The sequence below is a fragment of the Cricetulus griseus genome, chromosome 2 (assembly GCF_003668045.3).
Source record: "Cricetulus griseus strain 17A/GY chromosome 2, alternate assembly CriGri-PICRH-1.0, whole genome shotgun sequence".
Taxonomy (NCBI): Eukaryota; Metazoa; Chordata; class Mammalia; order Rodentia; family Cricetidae; genus Cricetulus; species Cricetulus griseus.
This window is the reverse complement of record NC_048595.1, coordinates 121,930,789-121,951,649: the sequence shown is the minus strand read 5'-3', so window position 1 is coordinate 121,951,649 and position 20,861 is coordinate 121,930,789. Positions and strand designations below refer to the sequence as shown.

The following is a 20,861-nucleotide window of genomic DNA, read 5'->3' as shown; positions in this document are numbered from 1 at the left end:
CTATAAACATTTGTTAGGTCCATTTGGTTAATAATATCTGTTATCTTCAGTATTTCTCTGTTTAGATTTTTTTTCAGGATGACTTGTCCATTGTTGACAGTGTGATATTAGTGTCTTCCACTGTCAGTTTGTGAGGGGCAATATGAGATTTAAGCTGTAGCAGAGTTTCTTTTACAAACTAGGTTGTACCTGTTTTGGGGGGGGATAGATGTTAAGAACTGAAATGTTATCTTGGAGGATTTTTCCTTTGATGGGTATGTAGTATCCTTCCCCTTCTCTTTTGATTAGTTTTGGTTTTGAAGTCTATTTTGTTAGATATTAAAATGGCTATAGCAGCTTGCTTCTTATGTCCTTTTGTTTGGTATATCTTTTTTAAACTTTACCCAAAAGTAATATCTATCCTTGACCTTGCGGTGTGTTTGTTGGATGAAACAAAAGGATGGACTGTTTTCTCAATCATTCTGTTACTTCATGTCTTTTTGTGGAGAAATTGAGATCATTTATATTTAGAGATATCAATGAACAACAATTATTGATACTTGTTTTTGTTGACAGTGTTTTTGTTGGTGGTGTTGGTGGTGGCAATGGTGGTGAAGATGCTGGTGTTTCTGCCTCTGCTGGTGGTGGTAGTGTGTATGTATATGTATATGTATATGTATATGTATAGGTATAGGTATAGGTATAGGTATAGGTATATGTATATGTATATGTGTATGTATATGTGTGTGCTTCTTTTTGTTTTATTGGTGTGAGATTATTTATTCTCTGTGTTTTCATATGTGTAGTTAATGTCCTTAAATTACAGGGATTTTTTAGCCCTTTCTTTAGGACTGGCTTTGTAGATAGATATTGCTTAAATTTGAATTTTTAATGGAATACAGATATATATATATATGTGTAGATTTGGAGCCTATCCTGGCACTCGCTCTGGAGACCAGGCTGGCCTTGAACTCACAGAGATCCCCCTGCCTCTGCCTCCCAAGTGCTGGGATTAAAGGCATGTGCCACCAACGCCCTGTAGGCCCTGTATATTTTGAAGAGTTTCTGAGACAACTTAATGAGAATATTTAAACTTGTAAAAAGAAAGGAAAGAGAGAAATGATTTTCAAAATTTTTGCTTAGTACCATCTTTCAGATGATTCCTCAAAATTTCAATAAAAATGAAAAGCTAATTATAAGAAAATTCATATATGAACCTAACAAAACCTAATTCTATTTTTTGTTGTTTTTTAAAACGAGAGTCCCCTTCTGTAGTGCAGGATATCCAGAAATTCATTATGTAGTCCAGAGTGCCCTTGAACTCAAAGATAACTTCCTGCTTCAGCTTCCCAACCACTGGAATTGCAGGTTTTAGAGGCCCACCTTATTTCTACCTAGTTTATAACAATGGCTCTATTGGTGCCAAAATATAGTCACCCTATAGGACAAGGTAACAACTGATACGAGGATTGTATAGATAAATCCTGATACTTTAACCTGTAAGACATCTTGTAAATAAAAGCACAAATAAAATGAAATAAGATAATTAACATAAGCTAAGAAAGGAGGAATTTCTTTTTTAATTTTTTCCAATTTTAATTTAAATTAGAAATGAGATTGTTTTACATGTCAACCCCAGTTCCCTCTCCCTCTCCTCCTCCCCAGCCCCCCATTACTCCCTATCCCATACCCTTTCTGCTCCCCAGGGAGGGTGAGGCCTTCCATGGGGGAATCTTCAGAGTCTGTCATATCCTTTGGAGCAAGGCCTAGGCCCTCCCCTGTGTGTCTATACTGAGAAAGTATAGCTCTATATGGAATGGGTTCCCAAAGTCCATTTGTAAGCTAGGGATAAATATTGATCTACTACCAGTGACCCCATAGATTTCCAAGGCCTCCTCCCTAACACCCACATTCAGGAGGTCTGGAACAGAGCTATGCTGGTTTCCCAGTGGTCAGTCTGGGGTCCATGAGCTCCCCAAAAGGAGAAATTTCAGCAGTTCTGCTAGTAAACAGATGTTTGTGAGGAAAAAAATCATATCCTCTTAGGAAATATAAATATGACATAGTTCCAAGGGAAGTCCTCATTAAGCTTAAATAAAGAAGCTAGGGTTTTGGTTTCTTTTTTTTTTAACAAAATTACTCCACTTATCCCAATTGAATGAGAGCTGCACAGAAGAAAATATAATATAAATGGAGGTACAGAGGCCAAGCAAACTGTCTACTTTGTAGTTTTCTGTTAAACTGATCTGATTTGTTGATGGAACCTCAAAGTCTGTCAAAAAGCATCATATTTTGGCACACTCCTCCATTTCTCATAGTAGTGCAAACTTGTACAGCCATTTTTGAAATAAATATAAAGGCTTCTCAGAAAATGGTGAATCAATCTACCTCAAGAAACAACAATACCACTCTTGGTATATACCCAAAGAATATTCAATCATATCACAAGGACACTTGCTCATCTATGTCCATAGCAGCTTTATTCATAATGGCCATGAACTGGAACCAATGTATATGTCTCTCAACAGAAGAATGGATAAAGAAAATGTGATACATTTACAAAACAGAGTATTACATAGCTGTTAAAAAATAACATCATGAATTTTGCAAACAAATGGATGAAACTAGAAAAAGTCATCCTGAGTATATTTTGGAAATCAGTCCTCTGTCAGATGTGGGGCTGGTGAAGATCTTTTCCCATTCTGTGGGTGGTCGTTTTGTCTTACTGACTGTGTCCTTTGCCTTACAGAAGCTTCTCAGTTTCAGGAGGTCCCATTTATTGATTGCAGACCTCAGTGTCTGTGCTTCTGGCGTGATGTTCAGGAATCGTTCTCCTGTGCCAATTTGTTCAAGGGTTATTCCCACTTTCTCTTCTAGAAGATTCAGTGTGGCTGGATTTATGAAGAGATCTTTGATCCATTTGCACTTAAGTTTCGTGCATGGTGACAGGTATGGATCAATCTGCAATTTTCTGCAAGTCCGAATCCAATTGTGACAGCACCATTTGTTGAAGATGCTATCTTTTTTCCATTGTATGGATTTAGCACCTTTGTCAAAAATAAGGTGTTTGTAGGTGTGTGGGTTAATATCTGGGTCTTCAATTCGATTCCATTGGTCTATCTGTCTATTCTTGTGCCAATACCAAGCTGTTTTCAGAACTATGGCTCTATAGTAGAGCTTGAAGTCAGGGATGGTGATGCCTCCAGAAGATCTTTTATTGTAAAGAGTTGTTTTGGCTATCCTGGGTTTTTTATTTTTCCATATAAAGTTGAGTATTGTTCTTTCAATGTCTGTGAAAAACTGTGTTGGGATTTTGATGGGGATTGCGTTGAATCTGTAGATTGCTTTTGGTAGGATTGCCATTTTTACTATGTTAATTCTGCCTATCCAAGAGCATGGGAGATCTTTCCACTTTCTGGTATCTTCTTTAATTTCTTTCTTTAAAGTCTCAAAGTTCTTATTGTACAGGTCTTTCACTTTTTTGGTTAGTGTTACCCCCAGATATTTTATGTTGCTTGTGGATATTGTGAAAGGTGATGTTTCCATGATTTCTTTCTCATTGAGTTTATCATCTGTATACAGTAGGGCTACAGATTTTTTTGAGTTAATTTTGTATCCTGCTACCTTGCTGGAGGTGTTAATCAGCTGTAGGAGTTTCCTGGTTGAGTTTTTCTGGTCACTTATGTAGACTATCATGTCATCTGCAAATAGTGAAAGTTTGACTTCCTCCTTTCCAATTTGTATCCCTTTTATCCCCTGTTCTTGTCTTATTGCTCTAGCTAGAACTTCAAGTACAATATTGAAAAGGTATGAGAGAGTGGACATCCTTGTCTTGTTCCTGATTTTAGAGGAAAAGCTTCGAGTTTCTCTCCATTTAGTTTGATGGTGGCTATTGGTTTGGTGTATATTGTGTTGATCATGTTTAGATATGTTCCTGTTATTCCTGTTCTCTCCAAGATCTTTATCATGAAGGGATGTTGGATTTTGTCAAAGGCTTTTTTAGCATCTAGTGAGATGATCCTGTGGTTTTTCTTTTTCAGTTTGTTTGTATGGTGGATTACATTAATGGTTTTTTGTATGTTGAACCATCCTTACATCCCTGGGATGAAGCCTATTTGATCGTGGTGGATGATTTTTCTGATATGTTCTTGGATTCGATTAGCCAATATTTTATTGAGTATTTTAGCAATAATGTTCATGAGGGATATCAGTCTGTAGTTCTCTTTCTTAGTCTTATCTTTGTGTGGCTTGGGTATCAAAGTGATTGTAGCCTCGTAGAAAGAGTTTGGCAATATCCCATCTGCTTCTATTGTGCAGAACAGTTTGAGGAGTACTGGTATCAGCTCTTGTTTGAATTTCTGGTAGAATTCTGCAGTGAAGCCATCTGGTCCTGGGCTTTTTTTGGTTGGGAGGCTTTTGATGACTGCTTCTATTTCATTAGGGGTTATGGGTCGATTTAAACTGTTTATCTGATCTTGATTTAATTTTGGTAAGTGATATTTATCCAGGAAACTGTCCATTTCCATTAGATTTTCGAATTTTGTGGAGTACAGATTTTCAAAGTATGACCTAAAGATTCTCTGGATTTCCACAGTGTCCGTTGTTATATCCCCCTTTTCGTTTCTGATTTTGTTAATTAGTGTGCTCTCTCTCTGCCTTTTGGTTAGTTTGGCTAGAGGTTTGTCTATCTTGTTGATCTTCTCAAAGAACCAACTCTTTGTTTCATTGATTCTTTGTACTGTTTTCCTAGTTTCTACTTTATTGATTTCAGCTCTCAGGTTGATTATTTCCTGGCATCTACTCCTCCTTGGTGAGTTTGCTTCTTTTTGCTGTAGTTCTTTCAGTTGTTCTGTCAGTTCTCTAATGTGACTTTTCTCTACTTTCTTCATGTGGGCACTTATTGCTATGAACTTCTCTCTTAGCAATGCTTTCAGAGTGTCCCATAAGTTTGGGTATGTTGTGTCTGCATTCTCATTAGATTCTAGGAAGTCTTTAATTTGGTTTTTTATTTCTTCCTCAACCCAGGAATGGTGCAATTGGGTGTTATTCATTTTCCAAAAGTTTGCAGGTTTTCTGCCATTTGTATTGTTGCTGAATTCTAGCTTTAATGCATGGTGGTCTGATAAGATACAGGGGGTTATTTCAATTCTTTTGTAACTATGGAGGTTTGCTTTGTTGCCTACTATGTGGTCAATTTTAGAGAAGGTGCCATGTGGTGCTGAGAAGAAGGTATATTCTTTTGAGTTTGGATGGAATGCTCTATAGATATCCGTTAACCCCAGTTGGGTCATAACTTCTTTCAGGTCCTTTGTTTCTTTGTTAAGTTTCTGTCTGGTGGTCCTGTCTAGTGGCGTAAGGGGGGTGTTGAAGTCTCCTACTATAAGTGTGTGTGGTTTTATGTGTGGTTTGAGCTTTAGTAATGTTTCTTTCACAAATGTGGGTGCCTTCGTATTTGGAGCATAGATGTTCAGGATTGAGATTTCATCTTGATGGACTTTTCCTGTGATGAGTATGAAATGCCCTTCTTCATCTCTTTTGATTGATTTTAGTTTAAAGTCCAATTTGTTAGATATTAGGATTGCTACACCAGCTTGTTTCTTGAGGCCATTTGATTGGAAAATCTTTTCCCATCCTTTTACTCTGAGGTATCGCCTGTCTTTGAAGTTGAGGTGTGTTTCTTGTAAACAGCAGAAGGATGGATTCTGTCTTCGTATCCATTCTGTTAGCCTATATCTTTTTATGGGTAAGTTAAGACCATTGATATTTAGGGATATTAATGTCCATTGTTCGTTGGTTCTTGTTTGTTTTGGATTTATTGTTGGTGGTGTCATTGTGTGTGGATTTTGCCCTCCTGCTTCTTTTTGTGTTTGGCAAAATTAGATTATCTATTGCCTGTGTTTTTGTGCATGTAGTTATGTTCCTTGGGTTGGAGTTTTCCTTCCAGAACCTTCTGTAGTGCTGGATTTGTGGATATGTATTGTTTAAATCTGTTTTTGTCATGGAATATCTTGTTTTCTCCATCTATAATGATTGAAAGTTTTGCTGGGTACAGTAGTCTGGGTTGACATCCATGCTCCCTTAGTGCTTGTAGGGTATCTATCCAAGACCTTCTGGCTTTCAGAGTTTCCATTGAGAAGTCGGGTGTGATTCTAATTGGTTTGCCTTTATATGTTACTTGTCCTTTTTCCTTTGCTGCTCTTAATATTTTCTTTATTCTGTAGATTTGGAGTTTTGATTATTATGTGTCGGGGGGACTTCTTTTTGTGGTCCAGTCTGTTTGGTGTCCTATAAGCTTCTTGTACTTTCATAGGCATATCTTTCTGTAGGTTGGGGAAGTTTTCTTCTATGATTTTGTTGAATATGTTTTCTGTACCTTTGAGCAGTGTTTCTTCACCTTCTTCTACACCTATTATTCTTAGGTTTGGTCTTTTCACGGTGTCCCATATTTCCTGGATATTTTGTGTTAGGGATTTGTTGGACTTGAGGTTTTCTTTGGTTGATGAATGTATATCCTCTATCGAGTCTTCAATAGCTGAGATTCTCTCTTCTGTCTCTTGAATTCTATTAGTTATACTCATGTCTTTAGATCCTGATCATTTATCCAGTCTTTCCATTTCCAGCATCGCCTCATTCTGTGTTTTCTTTATTGTGTCTAATTCAGTTTTCATGCTTTGAACTGTTTCAAGAGCTTCCTTCACTTGTTTGGTTGTTTTATCTTGGGTTTCTTTAGATTCTTTAAGAGATTTGTTTATTTCTTGAATTTTTTGGTTTGTCTTTTCCTCCATTTCGTGTAATTTTTTGCTTGCTTTTTCTTCTATTTCTTTAAGGGATTTTCTTGTTTCCTCTTTGAAGGTCTCTATCATCTTGCTGAGATAATTTTTGAGGTCCATCTCTTCTTCATGCTCTGTGTTGGGCTTTTCAGATCTTGCTGGAGTGGAGTCCCTAGATTCTGGTGGTGTCATATTGGTCTTTCTGTTGTTGAGCGAGTTTTTATTCTGTCTTCTTCCTATATCTTTTTCCAGTGAGTGCAGGTAGGATCTCTCTATCTCCTCTTGTTACTCTGTCGTGTGTGTGTGGGCCAGGAATTCAATGTCCGAAGCTCTGGATTGTCTTGCTTCTCCTCGTAGTCTCCTCGCTCTGAAGGAGTTAGGCCTCCATAGGGATCGGGTGTGTGGGGGCAGGACAGGAAGTAAGAGTGGGATGTTTCCAGGCTCTGTGGGATCCTCACTGCCTGGGCAGGTCTACCCCAAGCAGGAGCAGGCCCAGGGAGATCGGGATGGATGGGCCTTTGATAGGGAGTTGGGTAAGAGTGGTGGATAACTCACCTCCTGGCGGATCGGTCGCCGGGAATGGAAGGAAGAGTGGCCTGTACCCAGATTCAGGGAGCTCCTCCCTGCCTGGGTGTGTCTGTTTCAAGCAGGGACAAGCCTGGAGGGATCTGGGTGAATGGCACTTAGGACAGAAGTTGGGTAAAAGCAGGGGGTCGCTCACCTGGTCTGTGATGAGTCGGCGGAAAGGGAAGGAAGAGTGGCCTGTACCCAGATTCAGGGAGCCCCTCCCTGCCTGGGCGTGTCTGTTTCAAACAGGGACAAGCCTGGAGAGATGTCTCTGATTCTTTTGCCTGCTTTTGTGACTCTTTTCCTTCTACTTGGTTGCCTTGCCCAACCTTAGTATGAGGAGTTATACCTAGTCTTATTGGAACATGATATTCCATGTTTGGTTGATATCTCTGGGAGGTCTGCCCCTTTCTTAAGGGGACTTGAGTATTAATGGATCTGGGGCAGATGGGAAGCAGTAGTGGGGGAATTGGGAGGAGAGAAGGGAGGGGAAGGATGTAATATCAGATAATACAAAAGAGATTCATATATTTGTCACTTGCCTGTTATCAGGGAGGATTTCTCAGTGGATTTTCCTCCTAATTTAAAGTCACCAATAATTTAGCATTTACCTGTTCCACTTCTAAACTGAGGTAGTTTGAATGAAAATATCCCCACAGGCTCACAGAGACTCTAACTATTGGGAGATGTGGCCTTGTTGGTGGAAGAATATCACTGAGAGCAGGCCTTGAGGTCTCAGATGCTCTAGTCTGGCAAGTGTGTTGTCTCCAGATCTGTAGAACTCTCAGCTACCTACCCAGTAACATGTCTGCCTACAAATCACCATTCTTCCCACTGTGATAATAATGGGACTCTGAGCATGAGCCAGCCCCAATTAAATGTTTTTTTTTTTATGAGTTGCTGTGGTCATGATGTCTCTTCAAAGCAATAGAAACCCTGAGGCATAAACTGTAGTTTCTTTTCTTTATTAAAAACCCACTAATGATCAGTATGTGTTAAGAAATAAGCAAGAATGATTCCCTTTAATGTCTAGTGTTAAATGAAAATTCCAGACATGCCTCTGACCACATAACTAAAGTAAAAATTTATAAATGTTTGAATTTTCTACTTCAATTAATATTCAGGAATTCCATTTAATGAATTAAGATATGAGAATCCCCACAATGAACTAATCTTGGAAGAAGTAAGAAAAGGGAAGGTAGAGTTTAAACTATGCCTTAAGATATTAGAATTGGCCCTTTCCGTGGACTCACCGCAGACCAGGTGAGCCACCCCCTGCTTTTACCCAATTCTTGTCCTAAGCGCCATCCACCCAGATCCCTCCAGGCTCGTCCCTGCTTGAAACAGACACGCCCAGGCAGGGTGGAGCTTCCTGAATCTGGCTTGGTTCAGGACACTCTTCCTTCCCTTTCCGTGGACTCACCGCAGACCAGGTGAGCCACCCCCTGCTTTTACCCAATTCTTGTCCTAAGCGCCATCCACCCAGATCCCTCCAGGCTCATCCCTGCTTGAAACAGACACGCCCAGGCAGGGTGGAGCTTCCTGAATCTGGCTTGGTTCAGGACACTCTTCCTTCCCTTTCCGTGGACTCACCGCAGACCAGGTGAGCCACCCCCTGCTTTTACCCAATTCTTGTCCTAAGCGCCATCCACCCAGATCCCTCCAGGCTCCTCCCTGCTTGAAACAGACACGCCCAGGCAGGGTGGAGCTTCCTGAATCTGGCTTGGGTCAGGACACTCTTCCTTCCCTTTCCGTGGACTCATCGCAGACCAGGTGAGCCACCCCCTGCTTTTACCCAATTCTTGTCCTAAGTGCCATTCACCCAGATCCCTCCAGGCTTGTCCCTGCTTGAAACAGACACGCCCAGGCAGGGAGGAGCTCCCCGAATCTGGGTACAGGCCATTCTTCATTCCATTCCCGGCGACCGATCCACCAAGAGGCCTAACACCATCAGAGTGAGGAGGCTACGAGGAGAGGCAAAACCATCCAGAGCTTCGGACATTGAATTCCTGGCCCACACACACTACAGAGTAACAAGAGGAGATAGAGAGATCCTACCTGCACTCACTGGAAAAAGATATGGGAAGAAGACAGAATAAGAACCCGCTCAACAACAGAAAGACCAATATGACACCACCAGAATCTAGGGACTCCACTCCAGCAAGATCTGAAAAGCCCAACACAGTGCATGAAGAAGAGATGGACCTCAAAAATTATCTGAGCAAGATGATAGAGACCTTCAAAGAGGAAACAAGAAAATCCCTTAAAGAAATAGAAGAAAAAGTAAGCAAAAAATTACACGATATGGAGGAAAAGACAAACCAAAATATTCAAGAAATAAACAAATCTCTTAAAGAAGCTAAAGAAACCCAAGATAAAACAACCAAACAAGTGAAGGAAGCTCTTGAAACAGTTCAAAACATGAAAGCTGAATTAGACACATTAAAGAAAACACAGAATGAAGCGATGCTGGAAATGGAAAGGTTGGATAAACGATCAGGATCTAAAGATGTGAGTATAACTAATAGAATTCAAGAGACAGAAGAGAGAATCTCAGCTATTGAAGACTCGCTAGAGGATATACATTCATCAACCAAAGAAAACCTCAAGACCAACAAATCCCTAACACAAAATATACAGGAAATATGGGACACCGTGAAAAGACCAAACCTAAGAATAATAGGTGTAGAAGAAGGTGAAGAAACACTGCTCAAAGGTACAGAAAACATATTCAACAAAATCATAGAAGAAAACTTCCCCAACCTACAGAAAGATATGCCTATGAAAGTACAAGAAGCTTATAGGACACCAAACAGACTGGACCACAAAAAGAAGTCCCCCCGACACATAATAATCAAAACTCCAAATCTACAGAATAAAGAGAAAATATTAAGAGCTGCAAAGGAAAAAGGCCAAGTAACATATAAAGGCAAACCAATCAGAATCACACCCGACTTCTCAATGGAAACTATGAAAGCCAGAAGGTCTTGGATAGATACACTACAAGCACTAAGGGAGCATGGATGTCAACCCAGACTACTGTACCCAGCAAAACTTTCAATCACTATAGATGGAGAAAACAAGATTTTCCATGACAAAAACAGATTTAAACAATACATATCCACAAATCCAGCACTACAGAAGGTTCTGGAAGGAAAACTCCAACTCAAGGAACATAACTACATGCACAAAAACACAGGCAATAGATAATCTAATATTGCCAAACACAAAAAGAAGCAGGAGAGCAAAATCCACACACAATGACACCACCAACAATAAATCCAAACCAAGCAAGAACCAACGAACAATGGACATTAATATCCCTAAATGTCAATGGCCTTAACTTACCCGTAAAAAGATATAGGCTAACAGAATGGATACGAAGACAGAATCCATCTTTCTGCTGTTTACAAGAAACACACCTCAACTTCAAAGACAGGCGATACCTCAGAGTAAAAGGATGGGAAAAGATTTTCCAATCAAATGGCCTCAAGAAACAAGCAGGTGTAGCAATCCTAATATCTAACAAAATGGACTTTAAACTAAAATCAATCAAAAGAGATGAAGAAGGGCATTTCATACTCATCACAGGAAAAGTCCATCAAGATGAAATCTCAATCCTGAACATCTATGCTCCAAATACGAAGGCACCCACATTTGTGAAAGAAACATTACTAAAGCTCAAACCACACATAAAACACACACACTTATAGTAGGAGACTTCAACACCCCCCTTACACCACTAGACAGGACCACCAGACAAAAACTTAACAAAGAAACAGAGGATCTGAAAGAAGTCATGGCCCAACTGGGGTTAACGGATATCTATAGAGCATTCCATCCAAACTCAAAAGAATATACCTTCTTCTCAGCACCACATGGCACCTTCTCTAAAATTGACCACATAGTAGGCAACAAAGCAAACCTCCATAGTTACAAAAGAATTGAAATAACCCCCTGTATCTTATCAGACCACCATGCATTAAAGCTAGAATTCAGCAACAATACAAATGGCAGAAAACCTGCAAACTTTTGGAAAATGAATAACACCCAATTGCACCATTCCTGGGTTGAGGAAGAAATAAAAAAACAAATTAAAGACTTCCTAGATTCTAATGAAAATGCAGACACAACATACCCAAATTTATGGGACACTCTGAAAGCAGTCCTAAGAGGGAAGTTCATAGCACTAAGTGCCCACATGAAGAAAGTAGAGAAAAGTCACATTAGAGAACTGACAGAACAACTGAAAGAACTAGAGCAAAAAGAAGCAAACTCACCAAGGAGGAGTAGACGCCAGGAAATAATCAACCTGAGAGCTCAAATCAATAAAGTAGAAACTAGGAAAACATTACAAAGAATCAATGAAACAAAGAGTTGGTTCTTTGAGAAGATCAACAAGATAGACAAACCTCTAGCCAAACTAACCAAAAGGCAGAGAGAGAGCACACTAATTAACAAAATCAGAAACGAAAAGGGGGATATAACAACGGACACTGTGGAAATCCAGAGAATCTTTAGGTCATACTTTGAAAATCTGTACTCCACAAAATTCGAAAATCTAATGGAAATGGACAGTTTCCTGGATAAATATCACTTACCAAAATTAAATCAAGATCAGATAAACAATTTAAATCGACCCATAACCCCTAATGAAATAGAAGCAGTCATCAAAAGCCTCCCAACCAAAAAAAGCCCAGGACCAGATGGCTTCACTGCAGAATTCTACCAGAAATTCAAACAAGAGCTGATACCAATACTCCTCAAACTGTTCCGCACAATAGAAGCAGATGGGATATTGCCAAACTCCTTCTATGAGGCTACAATCACTTTGATACCCAAGCCACACAAAGATAAGACTAAGAAAGAGAACTACAGACCAATATCTCTCATGAACATTGATGCTAAAATACTCAATAAAATATTGGCTAATCGAATCCAAGAACATATCAGAAAAATCATCCACCACGATCAAGTGGGCTTCATCCCAGGGATGCAAGGATGGTTCAATATACGAAAAACCATCAATGTAATCCACCATATAAACAAACTGAAAAAGAAAAACCACATGATCATCTCACTAGATGCTGAAAAGGCCTTTGACAAAATCCAACATCCCTTCATGATAAAGATCTTGGAGAGAACAGGAATAACAGGAACATATCTAAACATGATAAATGCGATATACACCAAACCAATAGCCAACATCAAACTAAATGGAGAGAAACTCAAAGCATTTCCTCTAAAATCAGGAACAAGACAAGGATGTCCACTCTCTCCATATCTCTTCAATATTGTTCTTGAAGTTCTAGCTAGAGCAATAAGACAAGATCAGGATATCAAAGGGATACAAATTGGAAAGGACGAAGTCAAACTTTCACTATTTGCAGATGACATGATAGTCTACATAAGTGACCCGAAAAACTCTACCAGGAAACTCCTACAGCTGATAAACACCTTCAGCAAGGTAGCAGGATACAAAATTAACTTAAATAAATCTGTAGCCCTACTGTATACAGATGATAAACTCAATGAGAAAGAAATCATGGAAACATCACCTTTCACAATATCCACAAGCAACATAAATATCTGGGGGTAACACTAACCAAAAAAGTGAAAGACCTGTACAATAAGAACTTTGAGACTTTAAAGAAAGAAATTAAAGAAGATACCAGAAAATGGAAAGATCTCCCATGCTCTTGGATAGGCAGAATTAACATAGTAAAAATGGCAATCTACCAAAAGCAATCTACAGATTCAATGCAATCCCCATCAAAATCCCAACACAGTTTTTCACAGACATTGAAAGAACAATACTCAACTTTATATGGAAAAATAAAAAACCCAGGATAGCCAAAACAACTCTTTACAATAAAAGATCCTCTGGAGGCATCACCATCCCTGACTTCAAGGTCTACTATAGAGCCATAGTTCTGAAAACAGCTTGGTATTGGCACAAGAATAGACAGATAGACCAATGGAATCGAATTGAAGACCCAGATATTAACCCACGCACCTACGAACACCTTATTTTTGACAAAGGTGCTAAATCCATACAATGGAAAAAAGATAGCATCTTCAACAAATGGTGCTGGCACAATTGGATTCGAACATGCAGAAAATTGCAGATAGATCCATACTTGTCACCATGCACGAAACTTAAGTGCAAATGGATCAAAGATCTCTCCATAAACCCAGCCACACTGAATCTTTTAGAAGAGAAAGTGGGAACAACCCTTGAACAAATTGGCACAGGAGAACGATTCCTGAACATCACGCCAGAAGCACAGACACTGAGGTCTGCAATTAATAAATGGGACCTCTTGAAACTGAGAAGCTTCTGTAAGGCAAAGGACACAGTCAGTAAGACAAAACGACCACCCACAGAATGGGAAAAGATCTTCACCAGCCCCACATCTGACAGAGGTCTGATTTCCAAAATATACAAGGAGCTCAAGAAGCTAGCCACCAAAACACCAAACAATGAAATTAAAAAGTGGGGTGCAGAACTAAACAGAGATTTTTCAACAGAGGAATCTGAAATGGCTGAAAGACACTTAAGAAAGTGTTCAAAATCCTTGGCCATCAGAGAAATGCAACTCAAAACAACTCTGAGATACCACCTCACACCTGTCAGAATGGCTAAAATCAAAAATACCAATGACAACCTATGCTGGAGAGGTTGTGGAGAAGAAGGAACACTCCTCCATTGCTGGTGGGAGTGTGAACTTGTAAGACCACTTTGGAAATCAGTATGGCGGTTGCTCAGAAAAATGGGAATCAATCTACCTCAAGATCCAGCCATTCCTCTCTTGGGTATATACCCAAATACTGCATGTCCATACAACAAGGACATATGTTCAACCATGTTCATAGCAGCATTGTTTGTAATAGCCAGAACCTGGAAGCAACCTAGATGCCCCTCAACTGAAGAATGGAAAGAGAAAATGTGGTACATTTATACAATGGAGTACTACTCAGCAGAAAAAAGCAATGGAATCTTGAAATTCGCAGGCAAATGGATGGAACTAGAAGAAACCATCCTGAGTGAGGTAACCCAATCACAAAAAGACAAACATGGTATGTACTCACTCATATATGATTTTTAGACATAGAGCAAAGGTTTACCAGCCTATAATCCTCTACCCCAAGGAAACTAGAAATCATGAATGACTCTAAGGGATAAATGGACCCCAGGAATGGGAAATGGCATGAACTCCCGAGCTAATTGAGAGCATGAGGGTAGGGAAGTGGGTGCTGCCACAATAAGAGCACAAGATGAAGAGTAGAGGAGAAGAAATGGAGGAGCAGATATATTGAGTTGGGGGAAGAATAGAGGAGAGAGAGCAGGATGAGAGATACCATATCAGAGGGAGCCACTATAGGTCCGAGAAGAGATCTGGAACTAGGAAGATCTCCAGAGACCTATAAGGATGACACGATCTGACAGTCTGGGCAGTGGAGGAGAAGTTGGCCTAGAAACCCTTCCCCTAGAATGAGATTGATGAATACTCTCTATGCTATTCTAGAGTCCTCATCCAGTGGCTGATGAGAGCAGAGACAGACATCCACAGAAATACACTGAGCTGAAATCTGGAACTCAGTTGAAGAGAGGGAGGAATGAAGAACGAAGGGGTCTGTACCTGGTTGGAGAAACCCACAGAAACAGTTGGCCTGAAAAAGGGAAAGCATATCGACCCCAGATGCTCTTTGGGAGGACAGTACAGGACTAATCCAGCCCCCTGATCATGGATGCCAATGGGGAGGCCCCTGCACTCCTGGGATTTTTAGACATAGAGCAAAGGTTTACCAGCCTATAATCCTCTACCCCAAGGAAACTAGAAATCATGAATGACTCCAGAGGGAGGTGGACTGGCGTTTTGCCCTGGTGGGTGGGAGGGACTTCGAGAGCCCATCCCACTTGAAGGGATTCGCTCTGTCTCTGAACACATGGGGAGGGGCCTAGGCCCAGCACAGGAAGATTTGGTGGACTTGGTGGAACCCTGGTTGGGGGCCCTACCCTGCCTGGGGAGTGGCGGGTGGATGGGGTGGGGGGTAGGTTGGAGGTGGGGGAGAAGGAATGGGGGTGGGGAGGGAGAGGGAGAGGGAAAGTATATGTGAAAATATTAATAATTTAATAAAAAAAGAAAAAAAAAGATATTAGAATTGGCCAGGTGGTGGTGGTGCACACCTTTACTCCCAGCCCTCAGGAGGCTGAGGGAATGCAGATCTCCACGAGTTCAAGGCCATCCTGGTCTACAGAGCAAGTTATGGACAGTCTCCAAAGGTACACAGAGAAACGCTGTCTCTAAAAAACAACAAAAAAAGATATTAGAAATAGAGAGTATAAAAGAAGTGATAAAACAAATGTACTCATGGAAAAAAGTAAAATTCCTTCTCTGGGGAGGAGCATTTCCATTGGTACCAGTTGTCTATTTGTAATTCTTTTATACTATCTACATAAGATCGAGATATATCACAAACAGGCTTTGGTTGAGTTTGGGAATTATGAGCACTTAGATTTTTCTTTTTTTTTTCTTTTTTTTTTTTTTTGCAATACAAAGATTCTTTATTGCCATCAAGACCACCAGATCGAGAGGGAGGCTCCACCTCCCTAGGATGCAAGCTCTTCAGAGGCAAGAAGATAGGGTATCAGGCCCAGAAGTTCACACAGCACCATGTAAGTACAGAGCTGAAAACTTCCTGCACGTCTCTGGCTGGAAATGAAAGGGCACAAGTTGCACCACCACCTTATTTTTGATGACGGGGCGACACCAGAAATGCTGGTAAAGGTGCTGGTCTGAGTCTATCCATACCAAATTCTCGATGCCCTCACTAGAGGCCAAATCTGTAGAGTTCAACTGCAACACGAGGAACTGAAAAACATGGCCGTCATGACTATGGGCTGTTCCAAGACCTTGGTGGCGTTCTCATAGAGGAGCCTAGCCCAAGCCAGGGCATTCCCAAAAGCAATTAGGAGCATCTTGGCCCTTAGCTGTTTTGGAAGAAAGCGGCATGGCCATAAATTGGCCTTCTCCAGGAAATACAAAGTGTGGGAATGGGGGTAAAGACAGTCATCCAGGAATCCTGTGTCATTTCACATGACAAACATGGCATTCCTGAAGATCAATGGTAGGAGATGTGGGATAGAAGGTTTCGAGAACATGATTTTTGGTGGCTTCCACTTCCTCTCTGGAGGCAATGGTGGCCAGAGGGTCCTTGGTACTCAGTATGGTGCCACTAATACCTTGGACCTTGATTGCTGATGGTGGCTCAAAGAGTAGTTCTGGGCAGACATCCGCCTTGCCAGAGCAGGGTCCTTGAGAATCTTTGACTCTTACACAGCTGTTGAGGCTGTTCACAATGACTGGGAAGTAGGTCTCTCTCTTGGGGATATCCTCAGTGCAGTACCAGAGACGGGCATCAGAGATGACGTCTAGAACACGTTCTTCTTGGTTCTCTATGTGATTCCTTGGATCATCAACAAGACTAAGAGCTTTCTTGGGAAGGCCTTCTATTAACTTTGTCTTAGTTAGCCAGAGAGCCTGCTTTATACCTCATACTGGCCCCTGGTATTTGTGTCCAGCTCCTCTGGTCTGTGGCCTGGCTGGCAATCCTTGAAGCTCAGTGTTCCATCTGGCAGGAGAAGCCACAATGTAGGTCATAATGCTATGCAGCTCTCCATCCATGCATTGGAGTGTCCAGGACACACAGCTTCTAGGCTGACTCCCCACCATCCTCTCTACCACCCAGTAACATTCCTAATATATCTGACCATGTCACTTATTAAGACACATTCTGGTGTTCCTCATTGCTTCTGCAATGACATTCTAATCCATTCTTACCCAATCTCCTTTCCTGCCAGGTCCTCCCTTCCCTACTCCACCTATGATCACTTAGATTTTACTAGATATATATTTAAGCATGTATCATGTGTGGTAGTATGAATAAACTTAAGGGGACATGTCTATTCATATCACTTGGATAATTTTTAGGATAAAAAGCACAACACTTCTATGAATTATTTGATGTATTTATGACCATGACAAGTAATTTTAGCCTAATGAAAACTTATGCCTTACTACTATATTTTTTCAGCCTTAGATAATATGTTAGAAATTTTAGTACCAGTGTTGGTTCCAGCAAACTCTCTTCTTCAACTATAGGGGAAAAGGCATTTGAAACATTCGCCCATAACAATTTTTATTCACTGTCATTGCACCCTGTTGAGACCAGTCATAGACTAGTCCTCAAGAAGTTCCACAAAATAATTCAATTGTTATGGACACTCAGAGTCATTTCTTCTCAGAATTTGTACCAGTTTTGAGTCTCTGCATTAACCTTACAAACTAGAAAAAAAAATTTCTCTCACCAACACTATGAAGCCCAAATTTGTAGACACAAGTTTAGGTACTTAGAAATCAGTTTGACAACTTTACCATTTAGAGAAAGAACAATAGTTGGTTCTCCCACAATTCCCTATGGTCTTCCTATGGCATGGAGTTTGACCTCCTTGACAGTAGCAGACATAAAATCTTTTCTGTAGTGCTATTGTGAGTTTTCAACCATAGTTGGGTCATCCACAGCAACCTCTTCCATGTGAGATTAGGAAACACCATAGGAAAAGTGACAAAAATAAAGTAAGAGCCAGAAGATAGGTAGAGACCTATGGCATGCTCTATTCTGGACATGATATTGCAATTGCCCACATGAATCCATAGCAGCTGCAATTGCTTGTCCAAGAACTACATAGCATCAAGCTCATCAAACTTTCATCAAGGATAATGGGTGGGTTCCTGCAGCAGCACCAATAGCAGAAAATCTATTGACACTAAAAGGCTGCTGAGGCAAAGAGAGCAATTTTCTTTGGCGATGTGTCTGTTGGTAGGTTGCCCACGTTCCAGTGTATGGTCTCAAACTCATGCACACATTATCAGTGCTAATAATTGGACATGGTGTTTTAATGATAATAATGACTAAAGGTATGAAGTTAAAAAAGATACGTGGGGTTCTAAGGGGAATTAGAGAGAGATAGTATGGAGGTGGGTATGGTCAAAACACATTGTATACATCTAAAAAAATCTCAAAACACTAATATAAAAATTGTGACAATTATTGAAGCAGTTAGGATGCCTAGATGATGTTAGTGCTGTCAGAAAAAAGTCTAAGTAGTTCAAAGGCAGAAGGAAAGTGATAAATGCATAATCTCTAAGAGACGGAATATGGGAGTCGAATGAACATTTGAAGGCTTATTAGACTTAGCTGGAATCTGAGTGTACCATACCATACCACACACCTACTCCAATAATCTGTACAAGTTCATGTGGATTCATTTATTATACATTTGAATTTAAGGTAGTGTATTTTCCTTTTTCAAGAGCTTTTAAACTCTTTCCTGACACTGAAGTATAATTTTGTGCAGTAAAGACAAATTTATTAAACTGCTAAATGTTCCATCACCTGGATCCTTAGAAAAGTGTTTAGATTTTTTTCACATTGTTTAATGGATCTACAACAGTCCCACAGCAAATGCTATATTGCTTTATTTTATTTAGTTGCATTAATTTTTAATGAAAATCATTCTTTCTATTTCAGGTGCAGCTGTCTGTGAGTTAAGGGAGCATTAGGTGTGCCATGCCACCTTGAAATGTAATGTCTCTGCTTCAGTCACAATCTTGCGACACTGTTTGATTCAGAATCTGTTTTTCTATTGGAAGAACTGAGTACATCAGTGTACTTCTGTGACAGTAAATAAAACACCTGAACTGAGAATTAAACAACGATTGGCTTCAGTCCTTAGTAATTGTAAGGTTGTTCTGATCTTCTACCATTCATTTCTGTGCAAAACTAATCATCCTTGATCTACAAATGCAGCACTAATATTTTTAATATGCTAATGATCTTTAAGCCATGGTTCCAGAAAGTCAATAAAATGTTGTGACACCAATTCAACATTTCTTTACAAACCTACAGCCCTCTCCTCCTGCTTCATCTTTTCATTACCCTCTTCTGTGCCTTTGCTGGATAGAGTTAGTACTAGTTAGACCTCTAATGTTATTTTAATGTTGGAGGGTTGGTTTAATTCAAATATATTTTCATTTTAAAGTTATAATGACTAACTACACCTGCTCACTTAAAAATTAGCACCTAGTTAGGCAATTTTCAATAGCCTAATCATCTTTTGATTGTCTCTCCGTGTATCACAGGCAGTTCACCTGCTCTTCATCTAAACTCAAATGTTTCCTGTTTACATGTCTGAAAACAGTGAAAGATGATAATATTTAGAAAACAAAGAAAACTGAAACCTACATTCAAATGCATTATTTATATAATTATCCTGTAATTAAAGTAATTATAGTTTCTAAAAAATTAGTTTTTTTAATTTTAGAGATTTGTCATGGAATAGGCTATAAGCATTTACCACCTCCCCCAACACACACATACACACACACACACACACACACACACACACACACACACACACAGAGAGAGAGAGAGAGAGAGCGAGAGAGACACACACACACACAAAGTTATCAATGATGTTAACTGCACAGTAAACAAACGTTACCTCCATATTTAGGAATTTGAAATCAGTTATTTCTTTTTAGAAACAAATATATGGCAGGGAACCCAACAGTGAGATAATCCTATAGAAGAGATTACCAAGATTGGCTCCAGGAAATTCTCTAATCCTCTATAGTCTCAACAGCAACACTGAGAAAAAGTGACAGCTCTGTCTTGCTGAGCTCCACACTGATACTGGGGATAGGTGATGTTATATAAAAATAGTCATCTCCAGCATTTCCTAGAAGACCAGAACAGTGTCAGATGGGGCCAGGATACATGATTGTGCTTGAGGGTGTGCAAAAGAAATGCAGTTTTCAAAGAGGTCTTGACAAGCACTCACAGTGGGGGTTTCATTATCTTCAGTGAGAAGGCCTATCAGTCAGCTTTTGCTATACAGGGTCATCCACATTCCTGTGCTTTATATATTATTTCAAAGAGGATAGCACAGTTTGTGTCCAGTTTTTCATTCTAAATATCCTATTCAATAGTTATTCTTCCTTTCTATACTTTTAAGCAGATTTTCCCTAGACACAGTGCTCTCACGTTGCCCTTTGGGGGCACTTATTAGAAGTATCTAAGGTTAGGTCTCTTAACCATCTTCAGAGGCTCCTTTAAAGACACACTTGAAATCAAAACACAAAAGTTGCATTTTTGTCATGGTTTTGATCAAATTTTATGAGTAAAAGTGGAAAGTACTTAGAATACCTTCATATGGTGTTCAGAGAGATACTGTATCCCATGATGCACTTCTGTAAGCTTCTCTAAATAGACAGCTCTAGTGCTTCAGGAGAAAAGTCAAAGTTGTTCCATTGACTTTAAGCCTTGACCATCATCATTTAACTAGAGAGCAAATAAATGGAGAACAGAGTTGTATGTTTTCAAACCCTTAGTGTTCATGCCATTGTATTGCCAACAACTCAGTACCATACAAGTAATGGAAAAGATTGTTCATAAATCTTCTGATGCCTTTAACCACAG

General features: G+C 39.9%; 1 pseudogene; it reads right to left on the bottom strand.

Moving 5' to 3' along the window:
* Positions 1-15,982: 15,982 nt before the first annotated feature.
* Positions 15,983-20,861, bottom strand: part of LOC100754428 — a 56,716-nt pseudogene continuing 51,837 nt past the window's right edge.